Source organism: Lepidochelys olivacea (genome assembly GCF_965140295.1).
Source record: "Lepidochelys olivacea isolate rLepOli2 genome assembly, chromosome: 7".
Classification (NCBI taxonomy): domain Eukaryota; kingdom Metazoa; phylum Chordata; order Testudines; family Cheloniidae; genus Lepidochelys; species Lepidochelys olivacea.
This window is the reverse complement of record NC_140417.1, coordinates 37,727,539-37,752,178: the sequence shown is the minus strand read 5'-3', so window position 1 is coordinate 37,752,178 and position 24,640 is coordinate 37,727,539. Positions and strand designations below refer to the sequence as shown.

Sequence of the window (24,640 nt, the reverse complement as noted above, 5' to 3'; positions counted from 1 at the left end):
CTGTTATTTTCTTTGTTGGGCCTGTCCTGTAGTAGGTGACTTCTGGGTACTCTTCTGGCTCCGTCAGTCTGTTTGTTCACTTCAGCAGGTGTGTATTGTAGTTGTAAGAATGCTTGAGAGAGATCTTGTAGGTGTGTGTCTCTGTCTGAGGGGTTGGAGCATATGCGGTTGTATTGTAGAGCTTGGCTGTAGACAATGGATTGTATGGTGTGGTCTGGATGAAAGCTGGAGGCATATAAGTAAGTATAGCGGTCAGTAGGTTTCTGGTATAGGGTGGTGTTTATGTGACCATCGCTTATTAGCACCGTAGTGTCCAGGAAATAGATCTCTTGTGTGGACTGGTTCAGGCTGAGGTTGATGGTGGGATGGAAATTGTTGAAATCATGGTGGAATTCCTCAAGGGCTTCTTTTCCATGCGGTCCAGATGATGAAGATGTCATCAATGTAGTGCGAGTAGGGGCATTAGGGGACGAGAGCTGAGGAAGCGTTGTACTAAGTCAGCCATAAAAATGTTGGCATACTGTGGGGCCATGCGGGTACCCATAGCAGTGCCGCTGATTTGAAGGTATACCTTGTCCCCAAATGTGAAATAGTTATGGGTGAGGACAAAGTCACAAAGTTCAGCCACCAGGTTTGCCGTGACATTATCGGGGATACTGTTCCTGACGGCTTGTAGTCCATCTTTGTGTGGAATGTTGGTGTAGAGGGCTTCTACATCCATAGTGGCCAGGGCAGTGTTTTCAGGAAGATCACCGATGGATTGTAGTTTCCTCAGGAAGTCAGTGGTGTCTCGAAGGTAGCTGGGAGTGTTGGTAGCGTAGGGCCTGAGGAGGGAGTCTACATAGCCAGACAATCCTGCTGTCAGGGTGCCAACGCCTGAGATGATGGGGCGTCCAGGATTTCCAGGTTTATGGATCTTGGGTAGCAGACAGAATAGCCCAGGTCAGGGTTCCAGGGGTGTGTCTGTGCAGATTTGTTCTTGTGCTTTTTCAGGGAGTTTCTTGAGCAGATGGTGTAGTTTCTTTTGGTAACCCACAGTGAGATCAGAGGGTAATGGCTTGTAAAAAGTGGTGTTGGAGAGCTGCCTAGCAGCCTCTTGTTCATATTGCGACCTATTCATGACGACGATAGCCCCTCCTTTGTCAGCCTTTTTGATTATGATGTCAGAGTTGTTTCTGAGGCTGTGGATGGCATTGTGTTCTGCACGGCTGAGGTTATGGGGCAAGTGATGCTGCTTTTCCACAATTTCAGCCCGTGTCATGAATAGGTCGGAATATGAACAAGAGGCTTCTAGGCAGCTCTCCAACACCACTGTTCCTCAGACATTCTTGTCAACTGCTGGAAATGGTCCACCTTGATCATCACTACAAAAGGACGTCCCCCTCCCCCCCCACTCTCCTGCTGGTAATAGCTCACCTTAAGTGATCACTCTCCTTACAGCGTGTATGGTAACACCCATTGTTTCATGTTCTCTATGTATATAAATCTCCCCACTGTATTTTCCACTGAATGCATCCGACGAAGTGAGCTCTAGCTCATGCAAGCTTATGCTCAAATAAATTTGTTAGTCTCTAAGGTGCCACAAGTACTCCTTTTCTTTTTGGGTAAGCACAGTTGCTACACAGAGTACCGTAGCTCAGGGCCCAGACAGAGTGGGAGAATTGCACTATAAGGTGGGTAGAAAGCTGGCTAAATTGTCGGGCTCAACGGGTAGTGATCAATGGCTCCATGTCTAGTTGGCAGCCGGTATCAAGTGGAGTGCCCCAGGGGTCGGTCCTGGGGCCGGTTTTATTCAATATCTTCATAAATGATCTGGAGGATGGTGTGGATTGCACTCTCAGCAAATTTGCGGATGATACTAAACTGGGAGGAGTGGTAGATACGCTGGAGGGGAGGGATAGGATACAGAAGGACCTAGACAAATTGGAGGATTGGGCCAAAAGGAATCTGATGAGGTTCAATAAGGATAAGTGCAGGGTCCTGCACTTAGGACGGAAGAACCCAATGCACAGCTACAGACTAGGGACCGAATGGCTAGGCAGCAGTTCTGCAGAAAAGGACCTAGGGGTGACAGTGGACGAGAAGCTGGATATGAGTCAGCAGTGTGCCCTTGTTGCCAAGAAGGCCAATGGCATTTTGGGATGTATAAGTAGGGGCATAGCGAGCAGATCGAGGGACGTGATCGTTCCCCTCTATTCGACATTGGTGAGGCCTCATCTGGAGTACTGTGTCCAGTTTTGGGCCCCACACTTCAAGAAGGATGTGGATAAATTGGAGAGAGTCCAGCGAAGGGCAACAAAAATGATTAGGGGACTGGAACACATGAGTTATGAGGAGAGGCTGAGGGAGCTGGGATTGTTTAGCCTGCAGAAGAGAAGAATGAGGGGGGATTTGATAGCTGCTTTCAACTACCTGAAAGGGGGTTCCAAAGAGGATGGCTCTAGACTGTTCTCAATGGTAGCAGATGACAGAACGAGGAGTAATGGTCTCAAGTTGCAGTGGGGGAGGTTTAGATTGGATATTAGGAAAAACTTTTTCACTAAGAGGGTGGTGAAACACTGGAATGCGTTACCTAGGGAGGTGGTAGAATCTCCTTCCTTAGAGGTTTTTAAGGTCAGGCTTGACAAAGCCCTGGCTGGGATGATTTAACTGGGAATTGGTCCTGCTTTGAGCAGGGGGTTGGACTAGATGACCTTCTGGGGTCCCTTCCAACCCTGATATTCTATGATTCTATGAATTGCAGAATTCCATGCTGTGATAGGAAAGGCATGAGGCTTTAGACCTGAAGGGGTGTCCTCAAAGACTGGAAAGGAGTCACAGGTACTGCTAGCCTGGTAACCATCAGAAAAGCATTTTCCTTATTTAGTGAAGGAGCTGGATGGTGTGCAATAAATGAAATATGGGCCAAATGATGAGAATAGGCAGTTGTCACTCCTCAAGGACTTTTCAAACTGCACATTGAACAAGGCCAGGGTTCTAACAAAAAATAGTAGTTTATCATAACAGACACAAGGTGACAGTTATAACTGCACCGGCAACTTTAGTTTTATTATTTCATGACTTGAGTGTTTTGCTTTGCAACCTTAATGTTCTTTTAACGTAGTAGTTTCATATGGATATTATATTGTGTTCTAACTTGAAAAACAAAGAATGCTTTTAATCAGCTTAAACAGCTGAGGAGCCTATTGTCCCCTTCAGGTACACACATACCTGACTTCCATCATCACTAACAGGAATTACAGAAGCATCAAAAGAACTTTCTGTGACTACATATTTATTTCTCAACCATAATAATATTTGTTCTTGCTCTCAGTATTGTCATTGTGGAACAGAAACTACCATGGTCTCAGGTACTGATAAAGGTGACCTACAAAAAATTTACGCCCACTTTTTTTCCTGGCACTTTTCTTTTTTTTACCTTAGAAAAACCAGGAAAGTCAAAGTCTTCTCTTTCTATGGTTGGATTTGTAATATTAAAAAAAGCACAGAAATCTGACCAAACCTTCACACATTGCAAATGCAGCAAAACTGGAGAACAAAACCCTCTCCTCCATTATTCTTTGTAAGTTACCTTTAAATTAACATTGACCCCTGGAGCAGTTCTCCGATACCTTTGAATGAAGAGAGTTTCAGTGGCATATTGAAATGAGTAATCTGAAAACCACTTTCTGATTCCAAAAGGCTTCACACTGCACACAGAGAAAATCCCCCACAAGTCAGACAAGAGAAAAGAGGAGCTTTCTAATTATTGGACCACTAAAAAAAATACACCACATGACGCTGTCATATGTAACAAGTATAATAGGTCACTTTGAATACAGTATCACTGAGACTAATGAATGTTTAACTATTTCACAGTATCTGGAATAGTTATTTCTCTTACCATACCAAAATTAAAAAAATCTGCACTATATCATTTGCATTCCATGGTGCCGTAATGTGCACCTCTGTCTTGTTTTGTTAGTATAATCATTCTGTTTTAGTCACAATTTCTAGGCTTAGAGCAATGTGTACATTCCTGAGGTTCTACTGTAGAATATTTTTTCACGTCAGCTAGTATCTAAGTATTTCAAAAATATGCTCTTAATGTACAAATAGAAATTATTGTTGACAGTGTGCATACTACTGGAAGTGAACAACAACAGTATCAGAACTGTTATCTTTGGGATCTCAAAAACCATGATTCCAGGCTATATTTTGGTATGGTCTATGGGCAGTTACAGAAGTTTTTGCTAACATGACAAACAAACCTCAGTCAAGGGAGAACTGTATCTCATATTTTATTACTTGGTTTATACCATTCCTTCTTCCCTCCCATCCGCAGCCTAGCCCTGAATTCTCTCTTTCAAGCAGAGTTGATATTGGGACTCATGTTTAAAAAAAATTAGGGGCATAAATATGCTCTTGATTTTTGCTTATGCAGTAATCATCAGGATTGCACAGGCAACTCTAATCATGCAAAATCATATTTGCTATCTGCACACTGAAAGCATGAAACAGGCATGTGTTTTGCATGCCTAATTTATTAGTTTCTAGATCGTCGAGAATTATTTATTGAGCAGCCCTGAAACTCCCACTCCAAAGCCAGATATAGAGAGTGTCATACCCGATCACATTTATTACAGCGGGACAAACTAAGAATGGGGCCCCACTGTGCTAAGTAGTAGATGATCCCTGCCTTTAAGAGTTTACAATCAAAATTGACAAGACAGGCTGGGGACTATAAGTGGAGTTGGTAGCACTGACTGTTAAGGTTGCCCAACACTTCCCATTGTAAAACCTTGATTTCAGTTGCTTATAACTTTGCCAAACATTAACCAATTTGGGATACCTAGGACCTGATTTTTCAGAATACTCAGCATTTATGTAGTACTTCATATGTTCAAAGCACAATTTCTATTGACTTCTGTTGCTGCTGGAGTGATCAACATTTCTGCAGGTCTGACTGCAGAGTCTCAAGATGGGCACCCAGAAAATGAAGAACACAAAATTGTGAGAAGTCTGGTTTAAGTAACTTGCCTAGCATCACACACAGGAACCCTGTGGCAGAAGCAGAGAACAAATCCAGTTCTCCAGAATAGCATTTATCAGCCTTAATTATGAGACAGTCCTCCTTCAATTCCCACCTCAGTCTTACACACCTTCCAACTTCTCTGATAAACGAGGCAAGGACCCTACAGACAATAACCACCTTCAGTACGCAACCCAGATTTCCCCAGAGCATAGTGGAAAAAATAGTACTTGGTCATGTAATTAAAGGCTGTATCATAATGCACACACGTAGGGGAGGCTGAATTAAGGCAACCTTAATACTGGCATTTCCTAACTTTTGAGTGCTTTACTTTGCAAACTTAATATTTTAATGTAACTTGTGTGTGTAATATAATACACAACCAAAGTAAACCATGTGATGGCATAAATGTTATGTCAGTTCCTACAATTTGGGGGTGAGCGAAGGAAGGGGAGGTTTAGTTAGGAGGGGATGGAGTGGCAAGAAATGGGAAGGTAGGAAAGGGGAGCAAGATGAGGGTAAGGACAGATATGGAGTAAAGCCCAGTTGAAGAGACTGCGAGGGAGAGTTGGGCAAACAGCTGAACAGCACAAGGCACAAAGTCCAGCCAAAACTGTAGAAAGTTCTCTGGATGTCTGATGGCCTTTCCTTTGGCTGCTTCTGCAGCTGCTCCCCTGTAGAATTCTGGGTCTAAGCGTATGCTGGGATTCATGTGGCCATCATTTTATTCCATTCCCCCCTTCTTTCCCCCTCCCCAGAATCCCTGCTTTGGCTGCTTTTGCAGCTGCACCTTCTGGCTGGAATCTCTAGCTGATTCCTCTCTGCAGCCTCTGCATGCTGACAGAAACTCCGTCTTTTAGCCCCACCTCTACAGCACACTCCCCTGCTTTGCACACTTTTTTCTTCGTGAAACAGGGTGCAGCTGTGAGGATGTTACCATATTACTGCTAAGAAACAACAAATCTGATCAAACAAAAACATTATGTGGTGCAGTATGCTCAGTTCAGATAAGAAATAATTTACAATACAGTCAGGGCGGAGGGTTGTTTTTATTTTTAACTGATAAACCAGAATTCTCCACATAATGTTTAAAACTGAACACAGCCTCATCCCCAATATTTCTGAATCCTGGGGAAAACAGTACCAAGTTTAAGATTACAGTTATAACAGAATGAACATAAATCTAGCACAGAACATACTTTATGCAACTTTCAATGAACTGAGTTAGTAAGCGATTAAATACTAACGAGAAAAGCTTTGAAACAAGACTCAGGACAAAGTTTTAAACTCCATGCCCTACTGTACCCATGTTAACTAATTTGCAAAGTTCATGCGGTTGTAAAATCAATTGGTGTTGAAGTCCAAGATGCAATACCAAAATTCAGGTGTCCTTAAGGCTCTGCCTAACCCTTCTTGCCATACATTATTTTAAACTGCAATTTTGTAAGCATTTAGCAGGAAACCAATAGGTGGAAATAGCAGGAAACAGGTGTCCAATAATTTTTTCTAGCCCCTCCCAAAATATATATAAAAGCAGACATTAAAAATCTGTTAAAGTGCAACCTCTCTCAGTATTGCTTCCATATTTTCCAGAATATACACTTACATTTACAATTTTAGGACTGTAAAACTGTTATGGTCTTTTCTGATCTTCACTCAACACAATTATGTTAAGGTCCTGAATTGTGCCACACCCAAGGCTGAACACCTGCCCCCTCAATTGCGCTGCTGGTAGAAGACAGAGCAGCTGATGGAAAAAAATAATAAAATCCTGAATGAAGTGGCATAACTATAAAAAGAAAGATTCCTTGAAGTCACAGTAGCAGCATAATGGGCTGAAGAAGTGATTAAGGCAGGGGCGGGCAAACAATGGCCCGCCAGTTGTTTTAATCCAGCCCTCGAGCTCGTGCTGGGAGCGGGGTCTGGAGATTGCCCCCCTCCGGCGCTCCAGCACAGCTCCCAGAAGCAGCAGCATGGCCCCCTCCGGCGCTCCAGCCAGGAAGCAGGGTCAGGGGCCGTGCCACACAGCTCCTACACATAGGGGCAGCCAGGGGGCTCCGCTCTGCACCCTGCCCCCACCCCAAGCGCTGCCCCTGCAGCTCCCATTTGCTGTGCAGGGCAGCGTGCAGAGCTGCTGGAACACGCCTCGCATAGGAGCCGGAGAAGGGACATGCCACAGCTTCCAGGAGCCGCTTGAGGTAAGCGCAGCCCGGAGCCTGCACCCCAACCCCCTGATCCCCTTCCTGTCCTTTGAACCCTTCGATCCCAGCCCAGAGCACCCTCCTGCATCCAAAACCCCTCATCCCAAGCCCCACCCCAGAGCCCGCACCTCCAGCCAGAGCCCTCACTCCCCTCCCCCTGGCACTCCTCTCCCCCACCCCAGCCTGGAGCCCCCTCCTGCACCCTGAATTCATTTCTGGCCCCACCCCAGAGCCCACACCGCCAACCAGAGCCCTCACCCCTCCTGCACCCCAACCCCAATTTTGTGAGCATTCATGGCCCGCCATACAATTTCTATTCTCAGATGTGGCCCTCAGGCCAGTAAATTTGCCCACCCCTGGATTAAGGGCTGGTCTACCCTAGAAAGCTAGGTTGACCTAGCTATATTGTTTGAGAGATGTAGCTAAGGCGACCTAAGCTCCAGCATAGACAGTGCCAGGTTGAAAGACAAATTCTTCTGTCAAACTAGCTACCACCTCTTGGAGAGGTGGATTTACTACAGTCATTCATTTCAGAGTAGCAGCCGTGTTAGTCTGTATCCGCAAAAAGAACAGGAGTACTTGTGGCACCTTAGAGACTAACATTTATTAGAGCATAAGCATTCGTGGGCTACAGCCCACTTCATCGGATGCATAGAATGGAACATATAGTAAGAAGATTATGTGTGTGTGTGTATATATAATATTATACACACAGACACACACACACACAGAAGGTGGAAGTTGCCATACAATCTGTAAGAGGCTAATTAATTAAGATGAGCTATTATCAGCAGGAGAAAAGACTTTTGTCGTGATAATCAAGATGGCCCATATAGACAGTTGACAAGAAGGTGCAAGGATACTTAACATGGGGAAATAGATTCAATATGTGTAATGATGATGAAGAACTCCTTCCATCACTGTAGTATCTATGCTATAGCATTGCAGCTTCAGCGCTGGAGCTGTGCTACTGTAGCATTTCTAGTGTAGACATACCCTACAATACTGATTCAGAGTAAATACATTTTAAAATCTCAAAGGGATTGAGCTATAATCCAGCCCTGCATTTCTAGGATTTGTTCATATTTTTGAACCAGAACAAATCATTAACAATTATCAATTGAATTATAATAATATAAGCAAAAAGAAAGCAGGCTGCTGGGTAGAGGTCAAAATTAACACTTACACACTGAAAACTGCGCACTTAGCTTTAGGTAACTATTATCACTGTCTAATGAAAACAAATGCCTTTCTGAAGATGGATATTGTTTGTATATTTGTTTACATCAGTTCTGATTGTTTTGTACAAATAGAGAACATCCCAAAAAATTTTAAAAAGTGAATTTCTGAAATATGCTGTATTTAGATTCATGCAGTTCAGTTGAACAAAACTCATGCACTATAATTATATTTAAAACATTTTCTATAACCATGCCTTTAGTCTCATCTGCCAACCTTCATAGTTTAAAAATAAATTCAAAAAGTATGTTTTATATCTTGCATAATAAGAAAATAAACACCCAAGCAGGTAAGTGTTCAAAGCTTTTCTGTACAAAAAAACCCTCTATACCACCCTCAATTTTTAACTATTACACTGAAGAAACAAAAAACGTATCAAAAAAGACCACAGAGTTAAACTAAACAACCAAAGATGCTGATGGATAATTTGGTGATCTTTATGCCTGAGACAGGAACTGTTTTTTGTTTGTTATTTTTTTAAATCCTCATTCCTCCTAGAAAAATCTTATATTTAAACAGATTTTGTTTCAAAAGTGTTCATCTTCTATGCTTTCCCCTTGTGTACTAACATGTTTGATTAAAAACCATGTGTGACTTTATCAGTTGGCTAACCACGTGGAAGTGACAAGTTGTGGGGAAAAAGTTATATTTAAATCTTTGTACAACAGTAAAAAGAAAGAGAAGGGAAAAGACATTTTACAAATCTCATAAACTTCATATTAACTATACATCATGAGAGCTTCCAGACTTCTTGATCATCAGACTAAACACTCATTGGCAAGGAAGTGCGAAATTGTTAGCTGTTCAGACTAAACATTTACCTTTTACAAGCCAGAAAAAAAAAACAGACAGGATATTCTAGATGCAAAGTAATTTCAAGCTAACAAAAATAATTTCCCTTGAATTATCCAGTTTAAAGCTATGACATGGTACATTGTGGGCACTCAAATCAGCTGTACCAGGCTCAGGACATGGGAGATTAACTCATTGTGGGAGTCTATACAGATGGTAAGAGGTTTTGTCAGTCCTTCATCACAAACAAAATCAGCACCGAGAGGATGGTGAGCCTGGCACACAGAAAATTCCCCATTACAGCTCCTCTAGCAGCAATACAGCCAGCAAAGGAGAGGGGTCTCTGCTGAGGGAGGGAAGTGGAATTACTCTCTTCCCACCCTTTGCATACAGGTAGATAAAGTATGTATGTAAGACACGGGAGATAATTTTCCTGCTCTGCTCACAGTGGTAAGGCCCCAGCTGGAGTACAGTGTCCACTTCTGGATGCCACAGTTTAGGAAAGATATGGACACATTGGATATTGTCCAGAAGGGAGGAAAAAAAATAAAAGGTTTTTTTGAAAAAAAAAACACATGGTCTATAAGGAAAGGTTAAACAAATTGACATATTTAGTATTGAAAAAAAGAAGACCCTGTTCCAGGCCCATGACCTCATAGAGAAGAGCAGCAAGCAGGATTTTTGCATTTTTATACTTTTATTGATGGGAAGAGACATTTCATTTTTGATGTTCATTACTTCTTTAACTTTTTTATTTCTAGGATGGTTGGTGGTTTTCCTCTTTCCTTCTTTGTTCTTCATTCTCTTTTAACCTGTTTACATTATGCATAAAAAAGTTACATTCCATAACAGACTTTTCAATGGAGAATAATTTAGACACAATATACACAAACTCCATTTAACAAAGAGCAAGAAGAAGGAGCCTAAGATGGCACTGACACACTAAGTGAATTGCAAAGGAAAGACTGGGCTTATCACTCTCTTGCTTCTTTATGATGTATGAAGATGGTGAGAGGGGTTCCCTCCAAATTATTTCAAGAGGTTTTTTCCCCCTCCTTCTTGGTTTTCTTTTTCTTTTCTTTTTTTTTTTAAATGTTACAAATTCATGTCCTATCTCACCTGGAAAACTAAGATGACTGGAACTAGAGAAGTGTCAGCATCACAAAATGAGTGAAAATTAAGCTACAAAGGTCATAGCGGTCACACTATTCAAAACTTTGGTTTTCATTTTTGCTAAATCTATGTAACTGCAATAGCTATCTTTTCACCACTGCCCATCCAAGTAAGATGCAAAAGTTAAAAATACACCTGTTCCAAACCATCCACAAGGGCAAACCCCAGGGATGGCCAGAATTTATTTCCTCATATTTCTATGAGTTTGTCTACACTTATAAGTTTTGCTGCCTTAACTATCCGGCATTGTTAAAGTGGCAAAAACACCTCTATTCTGGATCTGCTTACATCAGTATAAAAGGGCTTATACGAATATAACTTATAGCTTCTTTTGGTTCCCAAATCTGAATATCAATATAAAGCACTTTATATAAAGTATAACTATCTATACTAGGGCTTGTCGCTGAATAACTTTGTCCGGGGGGGGGGGGGGGAACCACCACTACCCCCTACCAACATATAGCTGTGCTGGTAAAACTAAGTGTAGGCAAGACCTAGGGTAAAAGCAAATAATTTTCTTTTTAAAAGGGATCTTTCAGGCCAGCTTAATTAAAAAAAAAAAAAAAAGCAGAAGATGCTGCAAATCCACTTTTTAACAATTCCTCCGCAGGTCTCCTTTACCACCACCAAAGGAGGTTGGTTTTTGGTTTTCTTTTTTTAAAACTAAGTTTGGTGAGCTTCAGGAAGCAATGCAAGACTTCCATTTATCCAGGCCTTAATTAGCTGAGAGGAGCCCACTTCAGTACAATATATTGCTTTAATTTCATCAGAAAAAAACATTATTGCTTTTAAAGCAACTAGCTGTTAAGGGATATAGATGTTTCTAAAACTTAAAATAAAGCTCAAATGAGTAAATATTTCATAAAAATTGACCTTATTTCTATAACCCTTTCACACTAAAAAAAGCCAGAAAGCTATTTGTTCAAAGTTGATGTTTGTGCTCTTGAAACTACAACTCAGTCAAATGGGACTGTCTGTTTACAGAGCATACCAACAATACAAGGATAAAAGACGTGGTGCTATATTGTATTATCTTACAAAAAATGGGGACCAAATAAAAATAGTTAGGTTACAATACTGCCTAAGAAAAGCCTTTCTACTATGACAGGTTTCAGAGTAGCAGCTGTGTTAGTCTGTATTTGAGAAAGACCTTTTCCTTTCTACTATGATACTTACAAATCACTAGACACTATAGTATATTATGTTTACATACCAACACAAAATAGGATGCAATGAACCAACTAACTCACAATTAACTATTTTCCTGAGTCATCAAAGTAGAAAGAACAAGAGAGTTTTCACATTCTTCTACATTAATTGCTTTTAAAATACATCTGGGCATGGGTCAAGATAGGTTTGGCTCAGGTTGTAGAAACCGAACACACGATAATACTCTAGAGTTTTATTAGCTCCAAACTGTTTGGACAGCTCTGTAACCACTTTTATTATTCTTATTTTACAGTTTACCATACCAGAAGGGTGAACAAAGCAGCCTACATAAAATGGTAAACAAATACTTGATTAAATTAGAAGCTCCAGATCCTACATGGGAAAAAGCTGTTTGCTATTCTGTCAGTCATTTGTTAATATACCCTCACAAGTGTCCAGAAAGTATGTTCTAGATGGTGTTCTCAAAGAATTCCACCTCTGTTTGGTATGGTAAGCCGTGATGCCCCACACCATCCTTTGCACACATTTTCCTGAATTATAAAGATTTATTTTATAGGGATGCTTCTTCAATTGCTCCAAATTCCATGAACCTAATGACAAACTCTGCTTCAAAAGAGGTCTTCCTCATAATAGACTTCTTGGTGCAAAGGAAGAGCAATGTCCACTTACCATAAATCCTGGTTGCAGCAGCATTTTGTAAGTCTGGAAATCCAAATCACAAATTAATGAGGCTTACCATTATTTGTGACAGACCTACATTTGTGCAGAAAGATAGATGCTATCAAGAGAAAGAGAACATGTAAATAAGGGACAAAACTAACCTTCTGCACTATCAGGTGCACAAAGCAAAATATTGTACAAGATTGATTAAAAACTATGGTTACATTGCACTTCACCCAAACTGTGTATGTCTTACAAAACACAAATCTGCACAACTATAGCTATCATACCAGACGTCAGGTATTTCTGAAAAGCCCCGAGCCACATTTTATTCAATAGCCAAAGAGTGCATGCATAGCAAATGACACTGAAGAGATGGCCCTTCCTACAGAAAAGTGAGCCAGAACTCATGCGGAATGGAAAAGGAATCTATACTTTTAATCTTTACTAAAAGTGACTGGAGTCCTAGGGAATGAAACCCTCAGGTACAACACCTGGTGAATATAAACAAAAAGCAGAGGTATTCAAAAACATAAATATGACAGCTGTATAATACACCACACTGAAACGATTACTTGCATATTACAAGTATTACCTTAACATAGGAGTTAATTTTATTTCCTCCTACACTATCATGGCAAGTTTTCAGGACCTTCTAAGCCTTGGGTAAGGAGTTGTCAGTCATTTTTAAGCAACATTTCAGTGGAAAGACACTGAATTTATAAGGCTAGATTGGTCTCTACATATCACACAATTAATTGTAATGCTGTCCCCAATTCAGCAGGATGCTAAAGCCCTTAATTAATTTCACTTTTACTCAAAGTATCATGCTTAAATCTCACTGAAGTCAAGTCAAGCACTTGCTAAGTGCTTTGCTGATCAGCAATAGGATTACTCCTGTGTAAAGTTCCTACAATTAAGCACCTTGCTGAATTGAGGCTGTTGTTGCCAAGCACTGGTTCAAGAAAATGCAGTACCAAACTAGAACTCTGAGGGCCATAAAAGTAGTTATATTTAAACAAACCTGCACATGACGAGAAAAAATTTCTAGGAAACCCGGACAAGTCTTAATAACTAAGACATGAGGCTCAGATTGGGCAAAGGAAGAACTGTAAACCAAGCATCAATCAGAAAAGCTGTTAGTTCTCATTAGTGCTGCTGGAAAGCTAAAAGGAGTAAAAATACTTTTGGGACCCAGAATCCCCATTTTGGACTAAACATACACTTCCTAAAATAATCCAACACTGACTGAGGGCTAGTCCACATTGGCAACGCTAAAGCGCTGCCTTGGCAGTGCTTTAACGTGGCTTGTGTGGTAGCGGCAGAGCGCTGGGAGAGCTCTCCAAGTGCTCTAAAAAAAATCACCTCCACGAGGGGCGTGGCTCCCAGCACTGGTGCATTGTCTATACTGGAGCTTTACAGAGCAGAAACTTGCTGCGCTCAGGGGGTGCTTTTTCACACCCCTTACCGAGAAAGTTGCAGAGCTGTACATTGCCAGTGTAGACAAGCCCTGAGTCAGAGGGTAAAAATCCCATGGAAGGCCAGGAAGTAGAACAGAAACAGAATTTCAAAGATAGGACTTTGTAATCCCAGGATGTTTCTAGCCAGAAATGAGCTCTCTTCTATCACCTGAAGAGCTGAAAGCTGCAGGCCACTAGTCTGAAGCAGCAAACTCCGGACAACACAGAATTTAAAAAAAAAAAAATTATTATTTTTCAAGTCACAAGAGTCTGCTTATTTTGAAAGCAGGTTAAAACTGAACTGACCTACCTGGCACTTTTGACATACACATTTTTCCAATTTCATACTGCACACACTTTGCTACAAAGACAAGCATTTCAGGAGGAAGTGAGCTGTAGCTCACGAAAGCTTATGCTCAAATAAATTTGTTAGTCTCCAAGATGCCACAAGTACTCCTTTTCTTTTTAAATGAAAACAAATGTAGACCAAAAAAGCCAGCCTGTTCTTGCTTTTCAATGGGAACCAACAGATGCATACACACACAAGCCATTTGTTTAATCAGATCAACAGCTTTGTAAATTATAGCAATGTTCCACATTAATTTGAGAAAAATTAACATGTTTTGTTCTTAACAATTTTGTCTGTACCAACTAAATAGAAATAAAGACCATTTTAATAAAAACCACTTGTAATGTTCTTGTTTAAAAATCAACTCAGTACGTTCATTATAAAAGCAAAATAGAGTACTGTTTCTGTCTGTAAGTTCATCACTTTGCATTTTAAAAAATTCATTTAAGCTTATTTGATTTTTTTTAACCTGATATTGTAACTTTTAAAATTCTGCTTACCATAAATATACATTTCTAAAGTCCAAAAATAGCATGCCCAACAGTTTGCAATCAGGAAAGTTTTAAATCACAATACCTGCCAACACTGTTAGAAAGAAGCACATCTATTCAAAATAAAGGCATATTATATTTAATAAGTTCAAAAAAACCACAACAGTGCAGTGTTGTAGTTAAGATTACATAATCATGAAAGTTGGAAAAGTCAAAGTTCGGGTTACATGGCAATAACTTGTATATATGTGGTATTTTCTATTAGCCTATTACTTTTGCAACACTACAGTGATAACAGAAGTAGTGTTTTCATTATATGCTCCAATTTTCACTATTATCAGTCTTCTAGTTGCAGTGTTTCATCTCTGGCAGGACTTGAAAAATCTACTCACAGTGTGGAACGTTTTCCCTGGTGAAAGAAGAATCTTAGGCTATAGATTTTGCAGAATATAAACAAAACTTTTTTTAATTGACTTAAATTTCAGGTTAACAGTTTCAGACACTATGCCCATTCCTGTGCCACGAGGCCAATTGTTGTTGTTTTACAATCGTATTGGCTCTTTTTAAAAATGTTTCTCCCTAGCTGCTGCAGGAGTAAAAACAAACAAACAAGGGAAATACTCAACAAGGGAATCTCAATACTTCACAAGGGAATTTCTCAAAGTGACTATTGACAAACTTCTGTTAAATGCGAAGTACACAAAACAAAAGAAATGGAGAAAACTATTTCTTTCAGCTGTAGTGGTCATTTTATTTGTGACAATATAAACTATGTTCTGACATATGTGATTTTAAGTTGGCAGCATCTGGTTAACACTCTCTCACAACACTCTTCAGCGCATACTGTAAATTGGTAAAATAAAGTAATTCCAGTCACTGTCCTGTAGTTTAAAATCATACGGGCAGATCTTACTGGAATAGGTAAAAATAGCACTAGTGAACATGCCAAAGGGGAATCTTTCCACTATATGGCCACTGCTTAGATTGCAACATAAGCTGGCTCTCTTTTCATAACTTAACTGCCTATGCATGTGCTACACATTAAACACAGTAAACTTAAAGCTTGAGACTAGAAAAGACAGACCGGGAAGTAACTCACCTTCAGTTAAATTTAAATCCACTACATTACTGTGCCTTTACTTTTTTTGCAAATCATTATTGCCTATCTGCGAGTTCTACACTGACATCCCTATAGTTTCATAGAAATGAATTATGAGTCTAGAACCTTGTATTTTGTCATTTGAGATAACCAAACCATAAAACAAGAGGGTCAAAATGTTCTGCTTCTGTAGGACAAGCTCACTCTACATACACAGGAGTCCCTTGTATTCCTCCCTTCCCTCCTGTTCTATTTCAGGAACTCCCTGCAATCCCCACTACCTCCTTCTGTTTTATGTCAAGGGCTCTGTGTTCAACCCCATTCTCTACTCCCTCTCCCACCATTATTTTATTTCTTTCTGCCTGGGAAGTAAGTCATTCAGGGTGTTAACATTTTAAACCCTGTTGGGACCATGGGCAGGCCTGAGAAGTGATGGGGTGAGGTATTGTTATGGTGGGAAGCGTTAATAGTTGATCTATAGACAAGAGTAGTTGAAGCTGCTAGGTCCCCCATTTCCTTCTTCTGGTTTTTCGATTTTCATCAAAATCGGCAATGTTCTGCCCCAATTCTTAAACCATTCCCTGAAATTTTAGAATTCACTGGATGTGGCAATGTTCAGAATGTATCATATGACAAACAAATGCCATCAAGTTGAGTGTAGGTCCTCAGGCACTATTAAAGCTTCTTTTCATCTTTCTTGGATAAACAATGCAAAAACATTTAACTCATTTAAGACTGATGACAAACACTGGTTTTTAAAATATTTATTATTTGTATTCCAATAGCACGCACAATGAACTAAGCCAGTCCAATCATACAGAAAGATATTCTCTGCTCTAAAGAGGTTACACTTCAAGCTTTTCTGGGGGAAGGGAGGGGCGAAAGGGGGAGAAGAGGTTTTGGCATGTTTGTCATCCTCTGTTTAACTTTGCAGTCTTCTTTTAAACCAAGTCTGTAATGTAACAAAAGATATTCTAACCACTAAAATCACAATTAAGAGACAGTAATTTAACTATATAAAATATGATGGAACTTAGAAAGAAAACAGCCATCTTACAAGGTTAAAAGTAGTTTAGAACTTAGAAAACTCAGATTCCATCAGAATGCATTGAAAGGTCAATTTCAAAGTTGTCTTACAGTAAGTATTTTACAACTTTGAAGTTAATTTTATGGTTTTAGAATTGTGGCTAGAAACTGGGTTTCGACCTAACATCAGGTCCACATCCTGTTACAAATGAGGTCAACTTTCAGTAAAAGAGTGACCCACAGGTTTAAAAAAAAATTAAATTCTTAATACATCAAAAACATTTTTCAATTAAAAAGAACAGGAGTACTTGTGGCACCTTAGAGACTAAAATATATTAGAGCATAAGCTTTCAAGGGCTACAGCCCACTTCAGGGGGGGAGGGATAGCTCAGTGGTTTGAGCATTAGCCTGCTAAACCCAGGGTTGTGAGTTCAATCCTTGAGGGGCCATTTAGGGATCTGGGGCAAAAATGGGGGATTGGTCCTGCTTTGAGCAGGGGGTTGGACTAGATGACCTCCTAAGGTCTCTTCCAACCCTGATATTCTATGATTCATCGGATGTATAGAATGGAACATATAGTAAGAAGATATATATATCTTCATGGAACATATAGTAAGCTTATGATCTAATATATTTTAGTCTTTAAAGTGCCACAAGTACTCCTGTTCGTTTTGCGGATACAGACTAACACAGCTGCTACTCTGAAACCTGTCATTTTTCAATTAGTGGCCAGTTTACATGCAAGATACTGAAAATACAGTCTTCTTCCACTCCACACCAGGCTTTCCTGCATTTGTTACATTACACTGTGAAACTATCCCAACTGTGCTCCTGAACATAATATTTATTCAGCTATAGTGAACTAAAGAGGACTACTCATTCCTCATCTGTTTCTCTGTGCTCCAGCCACAAAGGAAGTGGCACAGAAAAACAGCACAGGCAAGTTTCTCCTTATGCTACCATAGTGCTCTACAAACTAGACAGCGGGGAAAAGGAGAAGAATTTTACAAGTGGAAGAAGGCAAAGTGAACAAAGATTGTGGTACATCATTCATCAGTCCAACAGGTAGTAAGTGACTGCATTATGGAGAAACTCATCCCAGGAGAGGAACAGGACAGAGAATGGAAGGAGGTAAGAAGTGAAGTATATGTTTTTCTCTAGAAATCCTCCCAAGCAGACTGAAAGGACCATTCTAAACACTGAAGAGAGAACCAGGTCCAGTTCTTCAGCAAATGAAGTATCCATAATCCAGGATCTTTGAGATAAGAAGACTAAAATAAGAAAGTGGTGCATTACAGAAATGCCCTAAATTAAGGAGAGAGAGAGATTGAGATTCAAGAAGAGGAAGGAAAAGATTAGCAGAATAAAGGACATAAGAATTTAGAAAAATAGGCAGATTAGTAATTGGATATGGAACTTTAAACTTACAAATATCTAGTGTGGCCATGGAGATTGAACTATGTTCTCAACCCTAGAGATAGTCCAGATCGGGGCAAGGCATTTTGCAAGTTAGTAGAAGCTTCTGTACATGATACTATTTTCTACATAAATCAAGGACTTTTCCAGACTTCTACTGATGTCAAACAGACCAGCAACTTTCACAAACAATTAGTTGACAGAGAAGATTACAACCAAAAAACAACCAGGGGAGGACAGAGAGAAACCCATTTAAATACAAAAAATATTTGAGGAGACTATAAAGACTCAAAACTTTTTTATTAAACGTTTTATTAGATAAAATTGCAAATGCCAAACCTCTAATATTAAAATTTATTTTCAAGTACACAGAATTTCTTCAGGTACGTAATAATATCCGATTTTGCTAGGCTAAACAAAATCAGTACAGTTTTCTTTTAACTCCTCAGATCCTTAATTCTCTATTTCATGACACACACTTGCGCTGGCAGGCCAGACTGGTAAACAGATGTATACAGCCAACTAAAAAATCCAGATGTCCACAGTGGGTGGGAAGTTTGTTCTGACGAGCAGGAGGCCCTATATCAATTTCTGCACAATCTAAGCTTTCATTTTTACAAAGTTTCTAATACCTTTAGTTGCAAAGATAACCTTTCAAACAAACCGAATCAGAACCAGGCAGTTTTGCCTTCTTAAGCTTACAGGCAACAAGTGTGCCTCTACTGTTGCTCATCACTTTGTCAAGCAAGACCACAATGAAGTTAAGACTTGTGTCACTGTTGCTATTCAGAATCCTATGGGCATCAGTGAAATTTAACAATCATGTAGTCTGAGCTACTATTGTTGCTTGGGAAACTCTGGACAGCAGTAGCAACTGACACAAGAGGTATTCACAGGAGACATGGACCCAAGAATTACAATTAAAACCTCTTCTTCCTTCCCCTTGCAGCAGTGAGGAGCCCGGGCTGAGGGAACAGTACAACAGCAGTGGATGTCTACTTCCCTTGTAGCAGCCAAGAGGCCATTGGGGGGGTTGGGGGGGGGGAATCTTAGCATCTTAGTATCCTCTCATTCTCATGTAGATGGCCTCTCATCACGGCATTGCTCTCCTCCTGGACCCTTTTGGTTCCCTCCTTTCATACCTACCACAAGCTAGTAATTATCTGGCATGCTTTACAAGCAATGAATGCGAACAGTCTTTCTACCACCTCAGCAAGCCACTGTCTGATTTACCCATAGGTTTAGACAGAGCAAGCAGCAGTGATCAGGGAATAAAAGCCACAATACCCTTCCTCTGAGGAGCGAGAAAGGGATTTAGCAGTAGGAGTGCAACACAGAATGGAGTTTCCCCACTCTCCCCAAGTCATCCAGGAGGTAGGAAGAGAGAAGAGGGGACCACCTCGCTCCATGAAGCAGGGCAATGCCTGTCTCTTTCTTGCTAAGTCTCCAGCTTTGCATCTCCATTGGACAATTCCCTCAACAATGATTTTCAAAATTCTAGCTTGCTCTCCAAAGAGAGTTAAGAAAAGCAAATCTGAGCCCCCATTATATTAAAAGTCTAAAATTCTGAGCCAACTTTAATTAATATGGTTAACCCTTCACCACACCCAGCTGCAAGTCAGTGAAGCAACCTCCTTCAGTTTGTGATCTAAAAATATACTTATAAGATGTCCCAACTGTTCTTAAGTAATACTATGTACATCAACTGGAATGCAATACAAATTAACACCCTTTTGTGAGTAATTTACAAAAGAAACAGTTTTTGGTCAAACCAACAACAAAGATGCAATGCAACACCCAATTTGGAATCTGAATTAGAACAATCTAACATAACAATAAAAAGAGGAGAAGCTAGGCAGCACTGAAATACATAACTGAAATATGCAGACAGCAGGCCTCACATAGTATAGGCAATGTAACGATTCAATAGAAGGGTAAAATGGAATAAAATTGCAGAACAGAAAGATCAAGCTAAATATCAGAATGGTCTCCAGATACAAACCTAAATCTGATTTCCCCGAGAGTGGAAAGGAAACAAACCAGTATTGCCATATATATTAGTACATTACATGAAAGGCCCACTGCCTAACTGTTTTGTCTAAAGTTAAAACAAATCAGCTTTGACTGGTTAGAATGTATGCTCTGCTCCATTTATTTCAGTAAGCAGGATATCTGTTTTTGGAGCAGGCACTAGAGAAGAATGGCAAAACTTAGACACACCTGCAATGACAAACAAAGTCAGATGGATATATTTTTGTATTGCTCATGAGAGAATCTAGACAATTTTTGTATTGCAATCCTAGTTTTGAAAAGCTAAATTTTCCTCACCACAAAGAAGGCAAAAACTCCAGAAAACACTTGGAGTCAATCAACATTGACTATATCCCATGAAAACAAATGTCCACTGATATAAAGTCCATTTAACCGTGGTTGTTACATTTCTTAGCTTTGAACTCTACTGAGAGATCATGGCTAAACCCAATCAAAAATTTCTCTCAGAGGGCAGGTGTACACTTAAAAAGCTGCAGCAGCTTTAATGAAGACACTACTAAGCCGATGGGAGCTACTCCGGGAGGTGTAATTAATCCACCTCTGTAAGAGGCAGTAGCTATGTCGACAGGTCTTCATGGATACAGTGCTATTTACGGGGTGGGAGGGTGTCAATATAATCTCATCACTCAGGGGTGTGGATTTTTCATACCCCTGAGTGACGTAGTTATACTGATGTAAGTTTGTAGCACAGACCTGGTCTGACAGTATTTCATTTATTGGACTGTAATGTAACCAAAGTAGGGTTTTAATACACAAAAGAGGCATGTTCCATTTAACTATAAAATGTTAGCATCCAGAATTCCAACAAAATCACCTTTGCATGGAACAGACGACGTTTATAATATAAAGGCAATATTCAAGTAACTAAGTAAGTAAACATGCAGCCGATGCTTACCAAAGTAAAATAGTTATTTACAAAAAAAATACTGTGCAAGTAGCAAGGTCCAGTAATCCACTGAGAATTAACTGTTCAGAAAATTATGTCTGTCTAAATTCTGCCTTTCCTTTTAGCAGTGCTAGAGCAAATACATAACTGAAAGCATACCGAGATTATTCATGTATTCAACTATGCAAGGCATACCATACCAACTTCAAATCATCTCAAACCTGCAAAAGCAATTAATTCATACCCATTCCTTAAAAGAATCTAGTTAATTTTATAAAGACCAAAAAGGTAGCATTTTTGCCTCACTGAACTCTGTTATATTTGATCAGTGACATGAATTATCTAGTCAGTCTACTTAGAGAACCTGTCCTATGTATGTATTGAACACATCTCATATTTCTGCTTTAGAAGAGTTTTCTTACAACAAATACATGCCACAAAATATAAGAGCATTTTTTCATCCTATATCCATAAGTACCCCACCATGATCCTGTCATTACAAACAGTATGTATCAAGTGGATATGACTGGTCCGAAAACAGTAGCACATTTCTCAAATCGGGTAAACATGAAAGTACAGTAAATTATTGCTGTTGTGAAATAAAATATCTAGTCTTGGAGATATTGAGTATGTACATAAACTGCATGATGAGTGTGCTTCAAATTTAATAATCCATTACAGGCAATCTTTGCAAATCTATGTTACCAACACAATTTTGCCAGGTTTGTATTATTAAATAAATTACACTCATGAAATAGGTTAAAGTTCTGATCTGTGTCAACACAATTTAGTGACCAAAAGTAATCTAAGAGTTTGTCTACAGAGAGAAATTAACTACTTAAACTAAATCAAATTAAGATCATATCAATTCTGAATGAGAGCACCCACACAGGGTTTTAATACTGTTTAACTAATCTGCTTTAAATTCACAATTTTAGCTAATTTGGATTAATTTTCCTGAATGTCCCTATGTAAACTCGCCACAAGCATACTTCATCTTCACACAACAAACAGACCTATTAATTAGTCAATGTTTGTAGGGCACTATCTAAATATTAGCTATTTACAAGCTTTTCAACACAGATGATCATTTTTAACCCTCTTTTCAAGCATTTTCCATCCACCACAGCTGGCCTCAGCTTCTGTAGAGCCCCAGGCAAGTAAAATGTTCAAGGGCCCACTCAGTTTCCTTCTCTTCTTTACATGCTTAAGACAATCTCCAACTGCCTCTTACAGGCCTGGAACACATCCCCAACTTGACAATCCAACTTCAATTGGTTCTGAGGCCTCAGAGCCTCTGACGAACTCCTTTCATTTATGGATGCCATTCCAAGGCTATTAGGGTAGAAGGCAACATCAGACATGTAAATTTCAGAATCTGTGCCAGAAGACATGACAACTATACAAGCAGATGCTATTTAGGGGAAGACCATTTGTATGCCTACCAGAACCTTAGATAAATGGGCTCTATGTAACCGCATAATCATAAGGTACTGCTCTAGAGAAAGGCCTTGTCTACATGGCAAAGTTGCCCCAGTTTAACAAAAGTCATAATTTTAAACATATTTGGTTAAATTGCTAAAAAAAAAAAAATCCCTGCAAAGACACACTCATTGCAGTTCTCAAAAGGTGTATTTAATTTGAACTTAAATCAACTGAGAACTGGTTTAAGCTAAACCAAAGCATGTAGCATCAAAACTGAAATACCAATGTCCAAACAGTGATTTGCACTGTGTTTAAAAACTGATTCATTTAACCATATAAGAGATACATACACTTTCTATTCTCAGTGCAATAGAGCAGATCAAGGTGACAGTAAGATTTAGTGGGCTACATCTGTACAGCACTAGAAACTTGGCACAATAGTCCCCAATTCTGTGCAGTACTAGTACAGCTCCAAGTAGATCATTTCAGTACAGATAAAAAGAAAAGGAGTACTTGTGGCACCTTAGAGACTAACCAATTTATTTGAGCATGACCTTTCGTGAGCTACAGCTCACTTCATCGGATGCATGCCGTGGAAACTGCAGCAGACTTTATATATACACAGAGAACATGAAACAATACCTCCTCCTCTGCTATTACCAGCAGGACAGTGGGGTGGGAGGAGGTATTGTTTCATATTCTCTGTGTATATATAAAGTCTGCTGCAGTTTCCACGGCATGCATCCGATGAAGTGAGCTGTAGCTCACGAAAGCTCATGCTCAAATAAATTGGTTAGTCTCTAAGGTGCCACAAGTACTCCTTTTCTTTTTGCGAATACAGACTAACACAGCTGTTACTCTGAAACCTGTCAGTACAGATAAATACAGAACAGCATACCATACTTTATCAGGGTAGCATTCCAGGTGCTTCTAGGTGCCCATTGCTCACCTGTCCCGCCAGACCTAATGAACAGTGTGGGAGAGATTAAAAAAAAAAACCCATGGAGAAGGAGAAAAACTAAAACAGGAAGGGCTGTACAAACTCCTCAGCTACATGGCACGCCCCACACTACTCGGCCACTTAGCTAATGTGTGTCACAGACCCCTGGCTACAGCCCCGCTTTCCAGCGTCTCTCCCTGCAGGAGGGAATACTCTCTCTGCCCCCAGTCACCTCTGGGGGGCTCCCATTGACACCGCCAGGCAAAAGGGCCGCCCTCCCCTGATCTGCAGCGCCTACAGAAGGAGGAGCCCCCCTCCCCGTCCCTGTCCCCTTCCGCGGTGCTGGGTCCAGGCCACTGCGCCTGGAGCGCCCTACTCAAGGCTCAAGCCAGGCAGGGACCCAGCTACAAACGGCTCCAGCAGGCTGCCCCCGTCCGGTCCCGTCTCTTCACCGCTCCTAGCGCAAGGGCAGCCCAGGGCCCTCAGCCTATGTCGGGGGAAGAGAGGGTCACCTCGCTGACACCCGCTCTCCAACGGGGCGGCGTCTCCTCCCCGGGCGGGTCAGCGTCCCCGGGGTTCAGCAACAGGGCAAGGAACCGCTGACTCCGCTCCAGGGAAAGGAGCTAGGAAGGGGAGCCCGGCCGAGGGAGGGGGAACCCCCGTTACTCCACCCCCCTCCGTGACCTTGGTCCCCGCACTGCCCGTACCTCCCTCACGCAGGCTCCACGGCTCCCCCGGCCTCGCTCCTCACTCGGCGCCGTTCGTTCCGCTCCCCATCTAAAATGGCCGCCTCACCCTCCGCGAGACATTTCTCGCGAGCCCATCGATCGGGCCGGCGCTCGGCTCCTCCTCCTCCCCCCGCCGCTAGCCCAGACCGCCGAGCCATCGATGAGACCCACCTTCTGGCCCGCCCCCTGTGCGACCCAAGTCGCCATTTGAGAGCAGGGGGAGCCGCGTGGGGAGAGGGGGTGAAAGACTCCGGCTCTACGTGCGGAGTGGGGTCTGACAACAGCCACTGCCCGCCCCTCTTCTGTGACAATCAGTGCGACCATACGCCTTGCCCCGGCGCCACTGCGCTTCCTGGGGGCTGGGGCTCGCCCTTCTCCTCCGGGAGCAGCTGCGGCGGGATCTCTTTACTCACAGCTGGCTGCTCTGCCTCGCTTCTTTCTGCTCCCTCCGCCTCAGCCTCTTCCGGGATGCAGGGGCTTTGGCTACTTGCAGGGGGGAGAGGCGAGCTCGGCTTGCCTGCC

General features: G+C 41.1%; 1 protein-coding gene across 11 annotated transcripts in view; it reads right to left on the bottom strand.

Annotated features, from left to right (window-relative positions):
* RAF1 (Raf-1 proto-oncogene, serine/threonine kinase) overlaps positions 1–24,425 on the bottom strand; it is a 100,043-nt gene extending 75,618 nt beyond the window's left edge. For 4 of the 11 annotated variants that reach the window (XM_084634765.1, XM_084634763.1, XM_084634766.1 and 1 more), the window contains exons 1-2: positions 24,098–24,213; positions 23,349–23,413 (exon numbers count right to left, since the gene is read on the bottom strand). The gene's annotated coding sequence lies outside the window, so the exon portion shown is untranslated. Of the gene's footprint in view, positions 1–23,348; positions 23,414–24,097; positions 24,220–24,289 lie in introns of those variants that run through there. The other 7 variants (XM_084634764.1, XM_084634758.1, XM_084634769.1 and 4 more) reach the window with 6 other exon arrangements.
* Between the last annotated feature and the right edge of the window lie 215 nt (positions 24,426–24,640).